Raw genomic sequence first — 22,375 nt, 5'->3', positions numbered from 1 at the left:
TACTCACCTGGGCGGTTATCTGTAGGAATCTCCTCTTTACACCGCTCATCACCCCTCACATATGTCTCTGTAGTATTAATATGGGTCAGATCTTCCCCCTGAAACAAATATTGTAAAAGTCACAGACAGATGGAGAAGTCACATCTATGATCAGCTCTAATCCTGCCATCTCCACCGCTCTCATTACACAAGTATAAATCATATAATACTGGAGGATAAAACAAGACTGAGCACAAGACCTTCACAGCCGTCTACACATCATAGGGAGATTTCATGGCACCTTCTCTCCATCTACCTGATGATCCTGAGGAACATCGGGATCTTCTTGTTTACAGTCCTGTGGGAGAAGAGGACGGGGACATCTCTCTGGTGTTGTTCTCTTACTGGATAGAACTGGAGGAAACACATACAGGGACTGAATTCATTCCTTACATACAGATAATTATAGGCCGTGTGTATTTAGTCCTGTCTATTACCTGGTGATGTGAGGGGCTGGGGATCCTCCATCATGACGTCCTTGTACAGATCTTTGTGTCCTTCTAAATACTCCCACTCCTCCATGGAGAAATAGACGGTGACGTCCTGACACCTTATAGGAACCTGACACATACAATGATACCGTCACCCCCGATCCCTTCATAGCATTACTCTATAATGTCCCAGCATTCCCAGCAGTGTCACCTCTCCAGTCAGCAGCTCAATCATCTTGTAGGTGAGTTCTAGGATCTTCTGGTCATTGATGTCCTCATGTATCGGGGGGTGAGGTGGAGGCCCCGTGATTGGGCTCAGGGGTCTTCCCCATCCCTCAGACACAGGGTCCTGACAGCGATCACTAGAGGTCTTCTTCACTACTGTGTAATCCTGGTTATGGAGAGACACAGTAAGAAATCTCACTATAGACATTTCCAGAGTCCTCACCTCTCCAGTTCTGTCCATCTGTTATTCCCATAGATAAGAATGGTGTAATGTGACGTCATCAGAATCTCTCACCTCTCCAGTAAGCCGGAAGAGGATCTCTAGGGTGAGGTGTAATATCCTCTCCGCCATCTTGTCCCTGTCCATATCCATCCTTCACGGGGCAATCAGGAGAATTCTCTTCTATAGAAGATCTCCACTGAGAGGATCCGATATTGTAGGGACCTGAATGGGGAGAAGATGACGATGTAACATCAGAAAGAATCTGCTGTTATAATACAATTACTGGAGAGAATAAGGGGAAACATGAGGAGACAGAACGTGTAGATGTATTTCTTTTTTCCTATAGACAGTAAGATACCATAGGGGCGGCACGGTGGCTCAGTGGTTAGCACTGCAGTCTTACAGCGCTGGGGTCCTAGGTTCAAATCCCACTAAGGACACCATCTGTAAGGCGTTTGTATGTTCTCCCCGTGTTTGCGCGGGTTTCCTCCGGGTTCTACGGTTTCCTCCCACACCCCGAAGACATACAGATAGGGACTCTAGATTGTGAGCCCCAATGGGGACAGTGTTGCCAATGTATGTAAAGCGCTGTGGAATTAATAGCGCTATATAAATGAATAAAAATTATTATTATTATAACATATTGCTAATTAAGACATCTCCTCCATGCTCCCAATCACTGGTCATCTACTAATAAAGCCTATATATTTAGGCCACACACACAACAAGCAGTTTCCTCCTCGGAGTCAGCAGCTGAATACGTTTCTCATAGACTCATCTTCCATATCACTAATTCTCCTCTTATTTACCGACACTGGAATCGGCATCAGCAAAACTGCAGGAGAAATTCACGTGAGAGGAGAAATAACGACTTCATGATGAGGACGACATCTTCATCCTCTACTGCGTCACTATAAACATATTTGGCCGGAGTCAGTCACTGCCTCAATCATCACTAAATATAGAGAAAAAGGTCTACATGGACGCGGGTTTAGATTTGACACTGGGGTTTTTTTAGCACTTGATTTGTTTCTGGTTTATTTTTGGGGTTTTTTTTTGGGGGGGGGAGGGCATTTTCCCCTTAGGCTTCTGTATATTACATGAAAAAGGTCAGAAAATTAAACAGGTCCAATAAGCTCTTAGGCCCCAAACACATTAGACTAAAGTCAGCGCCAACTGCTGATTGCAGAGGGGATAGGCTGACTGCATAATATATATGGAGCCTCCCAACAGATGATATCAGGGCAGAGAAGGATCCGTCATGATGAATTTCAGAGACTGATCTGTTTCTTCTCCCTGGAGATAATCCTCCGCTCCAGGAGTCTGGAGGTGTGTCTCTCATAGAGACCACAGGAAAGCTGGAGTGTTGGTGTGTATGGGCGAGTCGGGGGAGAAGCTGTCAGCCCAATGATGGTTCGGGTGACAGCTACCTAATGTGTATGGCAGGGGTGGGCAATTTATTTTACCGAGGGGCATGTGAGAGACCGTGACTTGTGTGGAGGCCAAACCAATAGGCTAAAATTAATGCTGCTTAATATTAACATATTATTTGTATCATTTTGAATATTTGATCAGAAGTATACTGACATCCCCCTATATACTGTATAAGCCCCCACACAGCACCCTACATACAGTATGAGCGTCCATATAACCCCTCACATACAGTGTCTTGCAAATGTATTCACCCCCTTGGCTTTTTACATCATTTGTTACACTACAATCTGTGTTTCCATATTTTTCTTATCTGATTTGTGTGTGAGTTATCAGCACTAAATAGAGTAAGTTGGGGAAGTGAAGTGAGAAAAATATTGGCAAAAATTAAATTTATGAGATAAAATATATGTGAGGCCGCATGGCACATTTTATAAAAATATTTTAGTGTAGGACTGCTTCAAATGAGATTTGCCGTGACGTGGCGAAGCAGCTCAAGAAATTGCAATTTTTTGCCAAAAATCTCAAAAAAAAAAAAAAAAAAAATTTTTATAATGCAATTTGGAATATTTGATGCCTTAGTGCACACTGGTGCTGGCTCTTTGTTGTTTCTTTGTTGAATTGGTCGGTGGTTGACCTCCACCTTGCTATGCACCCCAATTTGGGATGTATTCCATCTGTATAGATTTTGGCGTTTGGTGACTGTTCACATTGGGTCATCAGGCTTTGTCCACAGGCTATATATATACTTCATGCAGCATTTGCTTGGACCTGTCCCGCCCACAGCCATGACTCAGTCATGGGTACGGGACTGCAATAGACCAGGTGAGTGCTGCTGAGAGCAGTTCTGCTATTTATATGTGAGGCCGCATGGCACATTTTATAAAAATATTTTAGTGTAGGACTGCTTCAAATGAGATTTGCCGTGACGTGGCGAAGCAGCTCAAGAAATTGCAATTTTTTGCCAAAAATCTCAAAAAAAAAAAAAAAAAAAAAATTTTTATAATGCAATTTGGAATATTTGATGCCTTAGTGCACACTGGTGCTGGCTCTTTGTTGTTTCTTTGTTAATATTAACATATTATTTGTATCATTTTGAATATTTGATCAGAAGTATACTGACATCCCCCTATATACTGTATAAGCCCCCACACAGCACCCTACATACAGTATGAGCGTCCATATAACCCCTCACATACAGTGTCTTGCAAATGTATTCACCCCCTTGGCTTTTTACATCATTTGTTACACTACAATCTGTGTTTCCATATTTTTCTTATCTGATTTGTGTGTGAGTTATCAGCACTAAATAGAGTAAGTTGGGGAAGTGAAGTGAGAAAAATATTGGCAAAAATTAAATTTATGAGATAAAATAAATACAATTTTCCATGTGCATATGTATTCATCCCTTTTGCTATGAGGTCCCTAAAAGTTTCTGGTGCAATTGCCTTAAGTCACTTGCTTAGTGAAAGATAAAAGTATATCTGAAGAGACAAAGTCGCAGATGGTGTCTTATCCCAGTGGAACCAGAATAAAGAGCTCAGAAACACTCACCTCAGGGAGTTGTGAGAGTCACAACTACTAATCAAGTATAGTATATCACCACGTTGGCTGTCGCAGACCCAGCTGATACAGTCAAGACTCAGACACGTCCAAAAATAAAATCACAAAGAATTAACCACCACAGTATTTCCTATCCATATTCACGGCAACGTGGGTTAACCCTTTCCTCTATCCTGTTTTTACTGATGCTTAGTGAAAGGAAGCCCACCTGTGAGCAATGTAAGTATTCCCGGGAACTGTCAGTATATACACACACCTTTTCTGCAAGGCCACAGACGCTGCAACACCATTAAGTAAGAGGCACCAATAACCAAATAACACCATGAAGACGACAAGATCTCCATATAACACCATGAAGACCGAGGAGATCTCCAAACAACAACACCATGAAGACCGAGGAGATCTCCAAACAACACCACCATGAAGACCAAGGAGATCTCCAAACAACACCACCATGAAGACCAAGGAGATCTCCAAACAATAGCATGAAGATCAAGATCACCAAACAAGCCAGGGACAAAGTAGTGAGAAGTATAGGTCAGGGTAGGCTTTGTATCATCGTATGGAAAGAACATGGTACCACAACAAACCTGCCAAGAGAGGGCCATCAACCAAAACTCACAGCTCAGGCAAGGAGGGAATTAATCAGAGAGGCAGCACAGAGACCAAAAGGTAACCCTGAAGGAGCTGCACAGTTGCCAAGCAGAGACTGGAATATGTGTCCGAAAGACCACAATAAGCTGCACACTCCATAGAGCTGGCCTTTACATGTGGGAGACTCCCCAAATGTATGTAGGAAGGTTCTGTGGTCAGATGAGACCAAAATTGAACTTTTTGGTCAGCAAGGTAAATGCTATGTCTCGCATCTCGCACCAAACCAACACAGCTCATCACCCCAAGAACACCATCCCCACAGTGAAACATAGTGGTGGTAGCATCATGCTGAGGTATGTTTCTCAGCATTAGAGACAGGGAAAATGGTCCAGGTCCAGGGAAAGATGGATGGTGCAAAATACAGGGATATTCTTGAGTAAAACCTGTTTCAGTCTGTCATTGATCTGAGACTGGGACGGAGATTCATCTTCCAACAAGACAATGATCCAAAGCTCCTGCTAAAGCAACACTGGATGGGTGTAAGGGGAAACGTGTAAATGTATTGGAGCAGCCGAGTTACAGCCCATACAGCCCAGTCCTTAATCCAATTGAGAATCTGTGGTCAGATGTGAAGATCGCTGATCACCAGAGGAAACATCTAACTTCAAGGAGCTGGAGCAGTTTTGCCTCGAGAAATGAGCAAAAAACCCAGTGGCAAAATGTGGAAAACTCATAGAGCCTTAGCTAATAATAAAAGTTGTATTTCTATAGCGCCAACATATTCCGCAGCGCTTTACAATTCAGAGGGGACATGTACAGACAATTTGAGACAATACAAAAAAAAAAAAAATTAAGATACCAGGAGGAGTGAGAGGGCCCTGCTTGTAAGCTTACAGTCTATGAGGAAATAGGGGAGGCCCAAAAGGTGAAGGGGGGGGGGGGGAGCTTGTTATATATGGTCCAACCATCGATTTAATAGGGGATTCAAAACCAGCTGCATGAACCCATCATTGGCCAGAATTTATAAAGGTACAGGGGACAAGAATTGGAAGTACATTTTTTGCTATGAAGGGCAGAAAGGGTCTAGATTAGATCAGGGCAGTGAGGTGATCGGCTAATCTAAAGAAATGCATTTTTAGGGCCCGCTTAAGGGTGTGGATGTTGGGAATTAATCCGGTGCTCTTGGTAGTGTGTTCCAGAGCATAGGCGCAGCTCGGGAGAAATCTTGAAAACGGGAGTGGGAGGTTCGAATTGTTGAGGATGTCAGTCTTAGGTCATTGGTAAAATGAAAAACAAGGAGCGCATGTGTAGGGTCACAATGTAAGCGGTGAGAACAATTGAATGAAATTTGCTCACCTGATAAGGTTGTGCAGACCCTGCACAACCCTGGTAAAAGACGTGATAAGTTTGTATAAACCTGTGCTGTCAGGGACTGAGTCCAGGAGATCCTTCCAGGAGATAAGCCACACGTGCTGCTGTGCCGGGCAGGTCTCCTGCAGCCGAGGAGTTAATCCAGGAAAGCCCCCATGCGGCTGGTCTGGAGGAGTCACTGAAGATCAGTGTTCCTGATTGCAAGTACTACCTCCGTCCAAGCAGCTCCTGCCGTGTGTCCCCAGAGGGGAAGAGATTGTAGGAATGAAAGAAACACGGTCTAATGGAGCGCTATGGAGGCCACGGGGAAGTAAAAGTTCAATGTCTTTTATTAATTCACATAAACCACAACGCGTTTCGATATAGTCCAATATCTTTGTCAGGTGGATCTCCTTCCACCTGACGAAGATATTGGACTATATCGAAACGCGTTGTAGTTTATGTGAATTAATAAAAGACATTGAACTTTTACTTCCCCGTGGCCTCCATAGCGCTCTATTAGACCGTGTTTCTTTCATTCCTATAGTCTTAGGTCATTATCAGAGCGGAGGGCACGGGTGGGGTGATAGACAGAGATGAAGGAGGAGATGTAGGGTGGTGCGGAACCATGGAGAGCTTTGTGAGTGAGAGTGATAAGTTTATGTTGGATTCTGTAGCGGATAGGCAACCAGTGCAATGACTGGCAAAGAGCAGAGGCATCAGTGAAGTGGTTGCAGAGGAAAATGATCCTGGCTGCGGCATTCAGAATGGATTGGAGAGGGGAGAGTTTAGTAACAGGGAGACCAATTAGTAAAGAGTTACAATAATCCAGGCGAGAATGAATGAGAGCAACAGTAAAGGTTTTTGCAGAGTCAACGGTAAGAAAAGGTCAAATTCTAGAGATGTTTTTGAGGTGGAATTGACAAAAACGAGCAAGTGAACGAATGTGGGGAGTGAAGGAGAGATCGGAGTCAAATATAACCCCAAGACAGCGGGCGTGCTGCTGGGGCGTAATGGTAGAGCCACACACATAAATGGTAATATTGGGTTCCGGAAGGTTAGGAGAGGGATGAAACAGAAGAAGTTCAGTTTTTGACAGGTTCAGTTTTGGATAGAGGGAGGACATGATGTTGGAGACAGTGGACAGACAATCGGTAGTATTTTGTAATAGTGCAGGGGTGATGTCAGGAGAAGATGTGTACAGTTGGGTGTCATCAGCATAAAGATGGTACTGGAAACCAAATCTGCTGATCGTTTATCCAATAGGGGCTGTGTATAGAGAGAACAGGAGGGGGCCTAGGACTGAACCCTGAAGAACCCCGACCATAAGGGGAAGAGGAGAGGAAGAGGAGCCGGCAAAGGATTCAGTGAATGAGCAGTCAGAGAGGTAAGAGGAGAACCAAGAAAGAACGGTGTCCTTGAGCCCGACAGAGCGGAGCATAGTGAGGAGGAGCTGGTGATCCACAGTATCGAATGCAGCAGAGAGATCCAGGAGGATCAGCAGAGAGTAGTGACCATTAGATTTAGCTGTAAGTAGATCATTAGAGACTTTAGTAAGGGCAGTTTCAGTAGAATGTAAGGAGCGGAAAACGGATTGTAGAGGGTCAAGGTGAGAGTTATCTGACAGCGAATTAGACGGGAGTGAACCAGGCGTTCCAGGAGTTTTGAGATGAATGGGAGATTAGAGACAGGTCTGTAGGTAGCGGCACAATTTTAGTCCAGGGATGGTTTTTTAAGTAATGGGTGTATGCTGGCATGTTTGAAGCAGGAGGGAAAGAGAGATTGAATATTTTAGTTAGGTGAGTGGTGACAGCTGGGGTGACAGATTTAAGGAGATGTGAGGGAATAGGGTCACTGGTGCAGGTAGTGGGACGAGAAGATGCGAGGAGCCTGGTGACTTCTTCTGTGACTGGATCAAAGAGTGAAAGTGAGCTAGATGAAGTGTAGGAGGGCAGACAATGTGCGGTGTTATGAGGTTGGGAGGAAATTTCCTGGCGTATATGGTCAATTTTTTCTTTAAAATAATTGGCCAGATCATCTGCGCTGAGGTTGGTGGTTGTGGCCAGAACTCTTGGTCCGAGGAGGGAATGGAAAGTATCAAAGAGTCTAATAGGATTGATGGCTAGAGAGGTGATGAGGGCGTTAAAATACACTTGTTTGGAGAGGTGAAGGGCAGCATTGTATGTTTTGAGCATAAACTTATAGTGGATGAAGTCTTCGGCTAGATTGGATTTTCTCCACAGACGTTCAGCACACCTGGAACACCGCTGGAGAAAGAGCGTTTGCAACGTGTGCCATGGCTGCTGCCGTTTGCGCATGTAGCAGGTGCAGCTTCATCTAGGGCGCTCTGTAGGGTTTCATTGTAATGTTTTACAGCAGAGTCAGGACATGAGGCGGAGGATATTGGGGCCAGTGATGACAGCAACTTCTTCGGAAATTTCTGGGTATTAATGGCATGTATATTCCTATATAGGAGGTAAGTGGGGGTGTCCTGAGTGGGTTGACAGCTCTTGACCAAGAATGAAACAAGGTTGTGGTCAGAGAGTGGGAGAGGGGAGTTAGTGAAATCATGCACTGAGCAGAGACGGGAGAAGACTAGGTCCAGCGTATTCCCACCTTCATGTGTAGGAGAGTTAGTTAGTTGTGAAAGGCCAAGAGAGGAGGTTAGAGATAAAAGATGAGTGGCAGCTGGGGAGGGGGAGGATCATCAATAGGGATATTAAAGTCCCCCATGACGAAAGGGGGGAGGACACAGGCTAGGAAATAAGGGGGCCAGGTGGCGAAATGATCCAAGAACTGACTGGTTGGGCCTGGAGGGCGATACACAAATGCTACTTGCAGGGAGAAGGGTCTGTAAAGCCTAACAGTGTGAACCTCAAAAGGAGGGAAGATAAGTGAGGGAACAGGAGGGATGACCTGAAAAGCACAGTTTGGGGAAAGCAGCAGACCAACACCTCCACCTGATCTGTTGTCAAGTCTAGGGGTGTGAGAAAATTGTAGGCCACCATATGAGAGAGCAGCAGCAGCAGCGGTGGTGTCTGACTGCTGAATCCAGGTCTCAGTAAGAGCCAGGATGTTGAGGGAATTGGAAAGGAAGAAGTCATGGATGAAGTAGAGTTTGTACATGCTGAGCGTGAGTTCCAAAGGGCACAGTTAAGAGACAGAAGGTATGCAAGGAATATGAATGAGATTTAGGGGGTTTCTGAGTATGCCAGGGAAGGAACTGAGCTTACTATTATAAGAAGGTCCTGGATTAGGTGCAATATCTCCTGCTAAAAGGAGAAGGAGAATAGAGAGAGTGAGCATGTGGTTAAGAGATTTATGAGTGTCTATTACGTTGCATGGTGAGAGTGGATGGATCTGGATGGTTTATAATTTGGAAAAGAACATGAGAGCAGTACATAGGAGAGGAGAGAAGAGAAGGACTGATATAGATGGAGTGCACTGGGTGTGTGAAAGAGCGGTAGAAATGAGGGATTGAAGCAGCTAGCATATAAATGGTACAAAGACCTAGGGTGAAAACATTTTGCAATACACAAAAATTTGGAGCAAGTTTGTTTGTTTGTCTTACATGCCTTACCTGTCTCCTGCACTGTATAACTGCCATGAATAACTGCAGTGCACTTATTAAAATCAGCACTTGAATAAAGTCTGCACAAATGCTCCCTGCATAAATGCTTCCCCTTAGCTAGGTTTACTTATATAGGAAGGTTTGTGCTTAGATGTGGGTCAATTTAGCTCGTTAATCAATCAGCTAATTTCAGACAAAAAGAGGCAATAAGTTGTAATAACAACAAACAGGCAACCTCATGAGCAAGTGAGATATGGTTTCTACAAACAAGAACAAGCTCAGTTACAACTAATCATATATACCATTTCATTGCTATATGCAGAAAGCGGAGTTAGAATTCAGCAGAGGAAAAGAGATGAGATGATCATATATACCTGTATGAACAGATGAGAGATGAATGTTAGGTTCATGCCATGAATAACTGCAGTGCACTTATTAAAATCAGCACTTGAATAAAATCTGCACAAATGTCCCCTGCATAAATGCTTCCCCTTAGCTAGGTTTACTTATACAGCTGTCTTGTAGATGCAATTACCGCAAAAGGAGGCTCCACAAACCACTGACTTTAGTGGGGTGAATGGTTATGCAAAGTGAAGTTTTCAGTTATTTTGTCCTATTTGTTGTTTGCTTCTCAAGAAAAAGAAACTAAATGTTCACAGTTGTCGGCAAGTTCTGTACATGACCTCATGGAACCCCTCAAAAACAGGAAAATTCCAGGTTGTAAGGTCACAAAACATCAAAAAAATGCCAAGGGGGAGAATACTTTCACAAGGCACTGTAGCTACCTATATATGAGCTTACCCCACACACAGACCCCTGTATGCAGTATGAGCCCCCGAATAACCTCTCTCTAATTATATATATAATATATATATATATATATATATATATATATATATACACACACACAGCCTCCTATGTACCGTATAAGTCCCCACATAGCCCCTCTATATACAGTATGAACCACCACACAGCCTCCTATATACAGTATAAGCCCCCACGCCCGGACTCATCCACCATCACTGCTTTGACATGACGCAAGGTAAAATAGATTAACTACTTATGCCCCCTGCCTCTGGGACTTTCTTAGGGGATCCTACAGATCTCCTATGTACATTTGCCTTTCTCACACTGTCCCTTTGGACTCTTTACGGGCCAGTTTATACCTTGTTTATTCTCTCTCTATTTGCTGCCTGTCAGCAGGTTGTGCCATCTGGTGGTGTGCCCTGGTATCGCTGTGGGTTGTTTCCTGGCAGGCTGTTTCCATCTAGCCGCCCTCCACTGTGTGTCCTGTATCACCTTTTGTATACTCAATAAATTTGTATTTCACTTTGATAATCCGTGGTCCTCTCTCTTTTGTATCCCCACCTCCACCCTTTGGTAAATTGGGGCTACATTATTTTAGGTTTTATAGCTACCTATATATGAGCTTACCCCACACACAGACCCCTGTATGCAGTATGAGCCCCCGAATAACCTCTCTCTAATTATATATATATATATACATACACACACAGCCTCCTATGTACCGTATAAGTCCCCACATAGCCCCTCTATATACAGTATGAACCACCACACAGCCTCCTATATACAGTATAAGCCCCCACACAGGCTCTCTATATATAGTATGGGCCCCCACACAGGCTCTTTATATACAGTATAAGCCCCCACACAGCCTGTCTATATACAGTATAAGCCCCCACACAGCCTGTCTATATACAGTATAAGCCCCCACACAGCCTGTCTATATACAGTATAAGCCCCCACACAGCCTTCTATATACAGTATGAGCCCCCACACAGCCTCTCTATATACAGTATAAGCCCCCACACAGCCTGTCTATATACAGTATAAGCCCCCACACAGCCTGTCTATATACAGTATAAGCCCCCACACAGCCTCTCTATATACAGTATAAGCCCCCACACAGCCTCTCTATATACAGTATAAGCCCCCACACAGCCTCTCTATATACAGTATAAGCCCCACACAACCTTTCTATATACAGTATAATCCCCCACACAACCTCCTATATACAGTATAAGCCCCCACACAGCCTCTCTATATACAGTATAAGCCCCCACACAGCCTCCTATATACAGTATAAACCCCCACACAGCATCCTATATACAGTTTAAGCCCACACACAGCCTTTCTATATACAGTATAATCCCCCACACAGCCTCTCTATATATAGTATAAGCCCCCACACAGCCTCTCTATATACAGTATAAGCCCCCACACAGCCTCTCTATATACAGTATAAGCCCCCACACAGCCTGTCTATATACAGTATAATCCCCCACACAGCCTCTCTATATATAGTATAAGCCCCCACACAGCCTCTCTATATACAGTATAAGCCCCCACACAGCCTCTCTATATACAGTATAAGCCCCCACACAGCCTATATACAGTATAAGCCCCCACACAGCCTCTCTATATACAGTATAAGCCCCCACACAGCCTCCCTATATACAGTATGAGCCCCCACACAGACTCTCTATATACAGTATAAGCTCCCACACTACCTCTCTATATACAGTATAAGTCCCCACACAGCCTCTCTATATACAGTGTAAGCCCCCACACAGCCTCCTATATACAGCATGTGTCCCAAATACAGTGGCGTACCGTCAATAGAGGCAGACCACACCACTGCCATGGGGCCCGTGACGTGAAGGGGGCCCTGCCCCGGCTTCCCGGTGTGTGTGCGTTGTCACTTTCATACTTCCCAGCACCAGCGGGCTGCCCCAGGGAGGTCACCAAGCAGCTGATTGTAGCCGCTGGGGGCCCGCACTGTTCAAATAGCTGCAGGCTGCTGCTACATCGATATGCAGACACTGCACACCTCGCGGCCTCTGTGAGAGATGCCAGGAGGACAGCCAATCAGGAGAGGAGGCGGAGCTTGTTCAGGACAGCGCGGGAGATTGAAAGATGAAAAACACAGAGCAGGAGCAGAGAGCATAATGAGCAGAGAAAACAACAGAGCAACAAGGCAGAAGGAGCAAAATCAGCACAGCAAACAGAGAGCAGAGCACACAGAGAGAAGCAGAATAACCAGAAAGAAAAGCAGAGGACAGGATCTGAACACAGCCAAACCCACAGGAAGTGCAGCATGGAGGGGAGCCACTAACATCTCTCACAGCAAAGGAGCAGGTGAGCATTATAATGTACAAATGTCTGCCTGTAACACTAGAGAAACTGCCCTGTGCATCGACATCACTGTGTTCACTACCTCCATACTGTAGTAATAAAGAAATAGGGATGCACAGCCAAGGTGATATCGTACTGTGACATCACTGCATGTTACCCCTGTACTGTGACATCACTACATGTTACCCCTGTACTGTGACATCACTACATGTTACCCCTGTACTGTGACATCACTACATGTTACCCCTGTACTGTTACATCACTGCATGTTACCCCTGTACTGTGACATCACTGCGTGTTACCCCTGTACTGTGACATCACTGCGTGTTAACCCCTGTACTGTGACATCACTGCGCGTTACCCCTGTACTGTGACATCACTGCGCGTTACCCCTGTACTGTGACATCACTGCGCGTTACCCCTGTACTGTGACATCACTGCGCGTTACCCCTGTACTGTGACAGCACTGCGCGTTACCCCTGTACTGTGACAGCACTGAGCGTTACCCCTGTACTGTGACAGCACTGAGCGTTACCCCTGTACTGTGACAGCACTGAGCGTTACCCCTGTACTGTGACAGCACTGAGCGTTACCCCTGTACTGTGACAGCACTGAGCGTTACCCCTGTACTGTGACAGCACTGAGCGTTACCCCTGTACTGTGACAGCACTGAGCGTTACCCCTGTACTGTGACAGCACTGCGCGTTACCCCTGTACTGTGACATCACTGCGTGTTACCCCTGTACTGTGACAGCACTGCGTGTTACCCCTGTACTGTGACAGCACTGCGTGTTACCCCTGTACTGTGACAGCACTGCGTGTTACCCCTGTACTGTGACATCACTGCATGTTACCCCTGTACTGTGACATCACTGCATGTTACCCCTGTACTGTGACATCACTGCATGTTACCCCTGTACTGTGACATCACTGCATGTTACCCCTGTACTGTGACATCACTGCATGTTACCCCTGTACTGTGACATCACTGCATGTTACCCCTGTACTGTGACATCACTGCATGTTACCCCTGTACTGTGACATCACTACATGTTAACCCCTGTACTGTGACATCACTGCGTGTTACCCCTGTACTGTGACAGCACTGCGTGTTACCCCTGTACTGTGACAGCACTGCGTGTTACCCCTGTACTGTGACATCACTGCATGTTACCCCTGTACTGTGACATCACTGCATGTTACCCCTGTACTGTGACATCACTGCATGTTACCCCTGTACTGTGACATCACTGCATGTTACCCCTGTACTGTGACATCACTACATGTTACCCCTGTACTGTGACATCACTACATGTTAACCCCTGTACTGTGACATCACTACATGTTAACCCCTGTACTGTGACATCACTGCGTGTTACCCCTGTACTGTGACATCACTGCGTGTTACCCCTGTACTGTGACATCACTGCGTGTTACCCCTGTACTGTGACAGCACTGCGTGTTACCCCTGTACTGTGACAGCACTGCGTGTTACCCCTGTACTGTGACAGCACTGCGTGTTACCCCTGTACTGTGACATCACTGCGTGTTACCCCTGTACTGTGACATCACTGCGTGTTACCCCTGTACTGTGACATCACTGCGTGTTACCCCTGTACTGTGACATCACTGCGTGTTACCCCTGTACTGTGACATCACTGCGTGTTACCCCTGTACTGTGACATCACTGCGTGTTACCCCTGTAGTGTGACATCACTGCGTGTTACCCCTGTAGTGTGACATCACTGCGTGTTACCCCTGTAGTGTGACATCACTGCGTGTTACCCCTGTAGTGTGACATCACTGCGTGTTACCCCTGTAGTGTGACATCACTGCGTGTTACCCCTGTAGTGTGACATCACTGCGTGTTACCCCTGTACTGTGACATCACTGCGTGTTACCCCTGTACTGTGACATCACTGCATGTTACCCCTGTACTGTGACATCACTGCATGTTACCCCTGTACTGTGACATCACTGCATGTTACCCCTGTACTGTGACATCACTGCGTGTTACCCCTGTACTGTGACATCACTGCGTGTTACCCCTGTACTGTGACATCACTGCGTGTTACCCCTGTACTGTGACATCACTACATGTTACCCCTGTACTGTGACATCACTGCATGTTACCCCTGTACTGTGACATCACTGCGTGTTACCCCTGTACTGTGACATCACTGCGTGTTACCCCTGTACTGTGACATCACTGCGTGTTACCCCTGTACTGTGACATCACTGCGTGTTACCCCTGTGCTGTGACATCACTGCGTGTTACCCCTGTACTGTGACATCACTGCGTGTTACTCCTGTACTGTGACATCACTGCGCGTTACCCCTGTACTGTGACATCACTACATGTTACCCCTGTACTGTGACATCACTGTACCCTGTACTATGCAGAGTTTTACTATAACTCCTAAGGCTATAAAGAGGGTCATAATCGTTACCATTATATGGGGGAGACAGATGTGAAAATGTATATTGTGTGTGGTGAGGGGCACGAAGAAGGACATCGCTACATTAGGCCAAGTTCACACACTGCAGATTTTTTGGGGGGATTTGTGGTGTGAACCCACTGGTCTTGGTGCAGTGGGCTCTGCTTATTAACTGGATGGTAGCTGTATTCAGACTCTGTGGTGATAATATTTGGTCATGGTGTGGCGGCATTATTGTGCAATGTATAGTAGTAGTTTTGGTTTTGATATGGTGGGTGTTGTTTAGTATCACTATATAATATGTTAAGTGGTAATTGTATGACTATTTTGCTGATGCATTACTAAAAAGAAATGTAGATATTTATAGATTTGTATAGTTGAATTATTTTTATGGCGGCAGTAAATGTATCACTAATTACTGTGAGGCACTTGCTAGGACTATTTTTTATTACTGTTTACTTTGGAGTTCTTTGGTTTGTTGGCTGCGGCGCATTCCACTGTTTGCAGGCGGTGCGGTGCTCAGCGAGCGTCAGCCACTGCGATGCTCAGCCACCGTCAGGCACTGTTACTTTGGCTGCTTTGGTTTGAAAATCCCAGTGCATGCTAAGAGGCTTAAACAAGTCATGATCAGGGGGCAGAGGCTTTGGTCACTGTCGCAGCCTTTGCCCCCTCCCTGAAATTAACTGTCATTAGTGACGTCCATTTCAGGGGCTGGGCTCGTCCCTGCTCTATTAATTATATGCCGGCTGTCAGTTACAACGGATGCTCAGTAGAATCTTGTAACTATGCAAAATTCTTCTCAGTGCACAATGGCAGTGCATTCCCTCGCCGGCTCTGATTACAAGTCACAAGCTAGCAGCAGACCGCACGGTCAGTGCACATGGGAAGTAAAGAACAAGCAAACAGAGACCAGAGCCATTCCTGCAAGTGACGTCACTTTTGAACAGAGCTGGCGAAGGAGTGCACTGTCATTGTGCACTGAGAAGAATAGTGCACAGTGGTAAGATTCTACTGAGCATCTGTTGGAATTGACAGCTGGTGCATACAAAATAAAACACGGATTAGCCCTGCCCCTGAAATCTAAGTCACTGATGATGCTTTGTTTCAGCAAGAGGGCAGAGGCTGCAGATTGACCAGAGTCTCTGCCCCTTAATGACGTTTGAGTATCCCAGGGTGCATTGGGGATTTTCAAACAAAGTGTCATCATAGAGGAAGTAGTAAAACAATAAGGCAGAGGAGTGAGAATTTTTCATTAACGTATTTTAGAAAAAAGATTGGATTATAACAGATTTAGAAGTAAAGTAGAATTTAGTTTTGGACCACCTCTTTAATGAATCAGAGCCAATAAGTATAGGCCACTTATCAGGGGTCACTGCTTTGTAATTGCCCCCAGGCCAAAATTTGCCAGCCAGCCCCTGATTCCCAGCCAGGCTGAGTGTCAGACTGTCAGCGTCTGCAGCTCAGCGCCGGCGCGTCGTGTACAATGCAGTGTCCCAGAAGCTGCTCCTGCTCTGTTGCTCCTCTCTCTGGCTCCACTTGTGCCCTTCGCTGACATACAGCCAGAGAGAGGAGCTTTGGAGGCAGGCGGGCGGGCGGCAGCATTGGTGGTTGTACTGCTCACAGGCGGCTCAGCATGGCGTCTGCACCTGGCAGAGACTCAGATGGACACAACGTACACAGTCACAAAACAGGAGCACAGCACTGCCTAGACTGGTGCTCTGCAGACGGATCCGCGCCCGGTACTAGTCTACTTACTGGACTGGTAGATGTATAGCCTGGCTAGAATAAAGGATAATTCATAATGTGTATATACGCCCCTAGTAACGTGTATGTCCCTCCGGTAACGTGTATGTCCCTCCGGTAACGTGTATGTCCCTCCGGTAACGTGTATGTCCCTCTAGTAACTTGTATGTCCCTCCGGTAACGTGTATGTCCCTCCGGTAACTTGTATGTCCCTCTAGTAACTTGTATGTCCCTCCGGTAACGTGTATGTCCCTCCGGTAACGTGTATGTCCCTCCGGTAACGTGTATGTCCCTCCGGTAACGTGTATGTCCCTCCGGTAACGTGTATGTCCCTCCGGTAACTTGTATGTCCCTCTAGTAACTTGTATGTCCCTCCGGTAACGTGTATGTCCCTCTAGTAACTTGTATGCCGGCCCCCAGTAACTTATATGTCCCTCTAGTAACTTGTATGTCCCCCCCAGACGTGCGCTGTTCATTATGTTAATATTTTATTGTATTTTTTTATCGGGTGGGGGGCCCTATTCAGACTTTTGCTGTGGGACCCCTTGATTTCTATGTACGCCCCTGCCCATATAGCTGCATATACATTATGACCCTCAGATAGCTTTCTGTATACTCTATGACCCCCACAGCCTCATATATACATGATCTCCATATAAGCTCCTATATACAATATGCACTAATACACATGGAGAAAACACCCACCTGCAGAGCCGCACACTAGATATGGTAGATGCTAGAATGTACGGGCTCCTGCCCGGTATGACGTCACTTGTCATGTGATGGGGCGTGTTCAAAATGCAGCCTGATGTTTCCAGACTGAGTAAACTTTCTTTCTTTTGTGCATAGAGGTGATTATAATAAAAGCGGGGGAGGGGGTCAGAGCTCCAGATGGGGGGGTGCGGGGTGCATGATTATAGTGGAGAGGAGGAAACATCACCACGCCCCCAACCAAGCCGGTCAAGCTCACTAACCAGCAGGAGCCCATACATTCTAGACTCCAGCCTGGCTATATGGCTGCTCTGTGCTTCCAGGACCTGTGATGATGTCACATGGAGGGGAGGAGTCAGGGGTCACATGATCAGCTCCTCAGTGTATGCAGGACTCTGCTGTGCTGGGTGTCAGGTGCTGGATGAGGGGAAGTTTATGTGTGGGGTCAGGAGGGGTTTACAGTGTGGATGTAGCAGAGCCGAGTGTGTACGAGGTGTACGGAGCAGAGCCGTGTGTGTACAATGTGTACGGAGCGGAGCCGGGTGTGTACGAGGTGTACGGAGCGGAGCCGTGTGTGTGTAGTGGGTGGGCCTACCCCCTACTAGTTTAGCATAGTTTACCCGGCATTGTGATTATTAAAAGTGTTGATTTTTATTATTGTATGTGTTGTGTTAGGGCACCCCCTAGTGGCCGGGTGGGACGGCTGTTGCCACCGGGGAAGGAGGAGTCGGCCGGATATCTAGGGAAGGTCTGAGTGTGTGGGAGAGAAGGATCCGGGACAGCAGGCAGTGAACATCTGCAGCGGCAAGTGTGAGTGTGTGAGCGGAACACCGGGGGACACCGGAGTAAAGGAGGTGGACGCAACCTCAGGGTCTATTCCGCTGGTGTGGGTCCAGTGTGTGCTTGACCGGAGAGTGGGAGCTCAGAGAAGAGGAGTATCTAGGGCATATCCCCACCAGAGGGCGCGTTTGGGCAGGTTGTCCCCAGCTCCACTAATATTGCCGGAATCTGCTGACCGGAGTGTTATTTTCTGTGTGAATAAATGTCAGTTTTTATGCATTTCAACTTTTGCCTGAAGACTCTTTATGCATCGGCCGGAGAGAGAGACGTCACACCCTGCACATTCAAGTCAGTCCCAGAAGTTGAAGAAGTGGTGGAACCAGGGGTCTGCCTCAGTACCAGTGCCACGACTACACAGCCGGAGGTACCCCTGGGCCATCACTTCATGTGTACGAGGTGTACGGAGCGGAGCCGTGTGTGTACGAGGTGTACGGAGCGGAGCCGTGTGTGTACGAGGTGTGCGGAGCGGAGCCGTGTGTGTACGAGGTGTGCGGAGCGGAGCCGTGTGTGTACGAGGTGTGCGGAGCGGAGCCGCGTGTGTACGAGGTGTGCGGAGCGGAGCCGCGTGTGTACGAGGTGTGCGGAGCGGAGCCGCGTGTGTACGAGGTGTGCGGAGCGGAGCCGCGTGTGTACGAGGTGTGCGGAGCGGAGCCGCGTGTGTACGAGGTGTACGAAGCGGAGCCGCGTGTGTACGAGGTGTACGGAGCGGAGCCGTGTGTGTACGAGGTGTGCGGAGCGGAGCCGAGTGTGTACGAGGTGTACGTAGCGGAGCCGTGTGTGTACGAGGTGTACGTAGCGGAGCCGAGTGTGTACGAGGTGTGCGGAGCGGAGCCGTGTGTGTACGAGGTGTGCGGAGCGGAGCCGTGTGTGTACGAGGTGTGCGGAGCGGAGCCGTGTGTGTACGAGGTGTGCGGAGCGGAGCCGTGTGTGTACGAGGTGTGCGGAGCGGAGCCGTGTGTGTACGAGGTGTACGGAGCGGAGCCGTGTGTGTACTAGGTGTGCGGAGCGGAGCCGTGTGTGTACGAGGTGTGCGGAGCGGAGCCGTGTGTGTACGAGGTGTACGGAACGGAGCCGTGTGTGTACTAGGTGTGCGGAGAGGAGCCGGGTGTGTACGAGGTGTGCGGAGAGGAGCCGGGTGTGTACGAGGTGTACGGAGCGGAGCCGTGTGTGTACGAGGTGTACGGAGCGGAGCCGTGTGTGTACGAGGTGTACGGAGCGGAGCCGTGTGTGTACGAGGTGTACGGAGCGGAGCCGTGTGTGTACGAGGTGTACGGAGCGGAGTCATGTGTACGAGGTGTGCGGAGCGGAGCCGTGTGTGTACGAGGTGAGCGGAGCCGCGTGTGTACTAGGTGTGCGGAGAGGAGCCGGGTGCGTACGAGGTGTACGGAGCGGAGCCGCGTGCGTACGAGGTGTGCGGAGCGGAGCCGTGTGTACGAGGTGTACGGAGCGGAGCCGTGTGTACGAGGTGTACGGAGCGGAGCCGCGTGCGTACGAGGTGTACGGAGCGGAGCCGCGTGCGTACGAGGTGTGCGGAGCGGAGCCGTGTGTACGAGGTGTACGGAGCGGAGCCGCGTGCGTACGAGGTGTACGGAGCGGAGCCGCGCGTGTACAATGTGTACGATCCGTTGCATCCGTTCTGTCATTATATGCAAGGCATCCTTTGCATCCGTCACACAACGCAATGCAACGGATGCCGTTCAACGCAAGTGTGAAACTAGCCTAATAGGGCTTTGGCATGTGACTCTTTGAGAGCAGAAATTTCTGTCCTGAGGCAACAGATCATATCCCAAATGGACCAGCGTTACCTCTGCGCTAAAGACAAGCTATGTAGGAACTATTTTGAATTTGGGGATAAATGTGGTAAGTGGCTAGCCGGGCCGTTACACCCTAGAATGGCTCAGACCCCGGTTACGTCTATCAACACCGCACAGGGTAAGATAGTTCACTCTACCCTGCATATTTTGGAGGAATTCAGCTCATATTACTCTGCTTTATATAATCTCCCTGATAGGTTGGACCAGGGCCCCTCAGGTATGTGGCGAGACATTGAGGAATATTTCAACAAATTTTCACCTAGGAAAATCACAGAACAAGCGGCGGCCAACTTAGAGTCTGACTTTACAGAAACAGAGTTGAAAGCAGTTATACAGGGATTGAAAACAGGGAAAAGCATGGGCCCAGATGGGTTTACTTCCAGATTCTATAAAATGTGTGTCGAGGAGTGTAGCCCCCTCCTCCTTAAGGCTACATCTCACTAAGCGACATCGCTAGCGACATCGCTGCTGAGTCACGGTTTTTGTGGTGCAACAGCGGTCTTATTAATAATAATAAAAAAGTTTATATAGTGCCAACATATTCCGCAGCACTTTACAATCAGGTGGCGGTTGTATAGACAAAAACAGGACAAAATATTACATAATTCAACAGCTACAGGAGGAATGAGGGCCCTGCTCAAAAGCTTACAATCTATGGGGAAGAAGGGATACACAAAAGGTGAAGCACACTTGTAGATCTGGCCGGCCATTGTTATGCTAGTTTATTGGTTACATATAAAGATGAATGATCTGGTCTTTAGACAGTAACCTTTTGAGTGCCCTTACGTGCAATTGGTTGTATGTAGGATATGATGACAGAAATAGGAGAGAGAAGGTTACGAGTAGCATTTAGAAGGTTGGACGGGGGAGAGTTAGGTTAGGAAGTTATTATGATAAGCTTGTCTGAAGAGATGTGTTTTTAATGTACGCTTAAAAACTTGGGGACTGGATATTAGTCACATTCTTGTTAGCGATGTCACTGTGTGTGACATCCAGCAACGACCTGGCCTCTGCTGTGAGGTCGCCGGTCGTTGCTGAATGCCCTGGACAAATTTTTGGTCGTTGCTCTCCCGCTGTGAAGCACACATCGCGCGTGTTTGACAGCGAGAGAGCAACGATCTGAATGTGCAGGGAGCCGGCTTCTGCGGACGCTGGTAACCAAGGTACACATCGGGTAACCAAGCAAAGCGCTTTGCTTGGTTACCCAATATTTACCTTGGTTACCAGCGTCCGCAGCTTCTAGACGTTGTCTCCCTGCTCCCTGCACTCGTAGCCAAGGTACACATCGGGTAACTATAAGCAAAGCACTTTGCTTAGTAACCCGATGTGTACTATGGTTACCAAGCACAGTGTCGTTACACGGGTCGCTGGTGGCTGATCTCTGATTGACAGCTCACCAGTGACCATGTAGCGACGCTCCAGCGATCCCTACCAGGTCAGATCGCTGGTGGGATCGCTGGAGCGTCGCTTAGTGTGACGGTACCTTTAGGACCTTCAATTCCAACTCAAAATCTTGTAACTTCCCCCTACAGGCGGTGCAGGCATTTATATCAGTTAACCGGGTAAGGATCCCTCAGTCTGCTCAAATTATAGGCCAATATCCTTAATCAATGTGGATATAAAATTATACTCCAAAATGATAGCGAACCATACATCCCTGGGTTAATTCATAAGGAACAAGTGGTCTTTGTCCCAGTCAGGGAAGCCCGGGACAACACCATCAAGACCTTATCCCTAATTAATTAACGAGTGGACAAAACACCACTCTGCTTACTATCTGTAGACACCGAAAAGGCATTCGACCGGGTCCATTAGAAATTCCTGGAAACTGCACTGAGAACGGTCAGCATTGGGCAGTGGTTGGTGGACTGGAGTATGACCTTCTATGATGCCCCAACAGCACAGGTAGGGGTCAACGGGAGCCTGTCAGTCTCCTTTGCAATTAGGAACAGGACTGGACATGGGTGCCCATTGTCCCCTTTCCTCTATATACTGGTGATGGAGATGCTAGCTAATACGCTAAAGCAGAATTAAAGAAGTTGTCCAGTTACCAAAACTGATTTTTTTTTTTCTGATAAATCTTGCTAATATGTGCCCCTCAACACATCTATTATGTTTTTTCAGCAAAATTACCTTTTATTGTGCACTAGCAGCACATGCTCATTGCTGGCTCCAGCTCTGACGGGGTTAATCTCTCCTCTGACTTCCTGTGTTCAGTTCCTACAAGTCCCAGAATTCTTTGTGGC

The 22,375-nt window shown here is 47.2% G+C and overlaps 1 pseudogene; it reads right to left on the bottom strand.

The window, feature by feature from the left end:
- LOC142312970 (uncharacterized) overlaps positions 1-22,375 on the bottom strand; it is a 187,202-nt pseudogene that overhangs the window by 10,578 nt on the left and 154,249 nt on the right.

Source organism: Anomaloglossus baeobatrachus, chromosome 5 (genome assembly GCF_048569485.1).
Source record: "Anomaloglossus baeobatrachus isolate aAnoBae1 chromosome 5, aAnoBae1.hap1, whole genome shotgun sequence".
Taxonomy (NCBI): domain Eukaryota; kingdom Metazoa; phylum Chordata; class Amphibia; order Anura; family Aromobatidae; genus Anomaloglossus; species Anomaloglossus baeobatrachus.
The sequence above is the reverse complement of the archived record's forward strand: the minus strand, read 5'-3'. Positions and strand labels throughout refer to the sequence as shown.